This window comes from Apaloderma vittatum, unplaced genomic scaffold (genome assembly GCF_000703405.1).
Source record: "Apaloderma vittatum isolate BGI_N311 unplaced genomic scaffold, ASM70340v1 scaffold16888, whole genome shotgun sequence".
Taxonomy (NCBI): Eukaryota; Metazoa; Chordata; class Aves; order Trogoniformes; family Trogonidae; genus Apaloderma; species Apaloderma vittatum.
The window spans coordinates 11,637-12,091 of NW_009731434.1; positions in this window are offsets into that span (position 1 = coordinate 11,637).

Genomic DNA, 455 nt, shown 5'->3' on the forward strand with positions numbered 1-455 from the left:
GAGCTGATGTAAGGCAAAAGGGGACCCAAGGGCCCGTGGGCAGTGAGGGAAGGGAGGCAGAGGATGCTTAGAGGGGTCCTACAGGCCACAGGTGACCAGGTTAGAGCCCCCCAACCTGAAGCCCTCTCTCTGCAGGGCCCTCTCACTGATGAGATCAGGCCAGAAGCACTTGCCCCCTTGGGAAGCCCAGCCCTGTTCATCATTTCAGGCCTGTCATCACAGAAAATGAGATCTGGAGGCTTAACCTCACCTGAATCACAGCAGAGCTTCCAGCTCCTGCCATACCAAGCCAGCCTTGCTGGGGCTCTGAATAAGGAGGGTCCTTGGTTTACATCAGCTCAGTTCAGCTGGGATTGTTCAGCCTTAAGGATGCTGCCCTGCGACTGTTTAACAGTGTCTGTCTTTTTTATATTTGCCTTCGATTGGTACGTTCTGCGCTGGAGCCTGGCACGGCA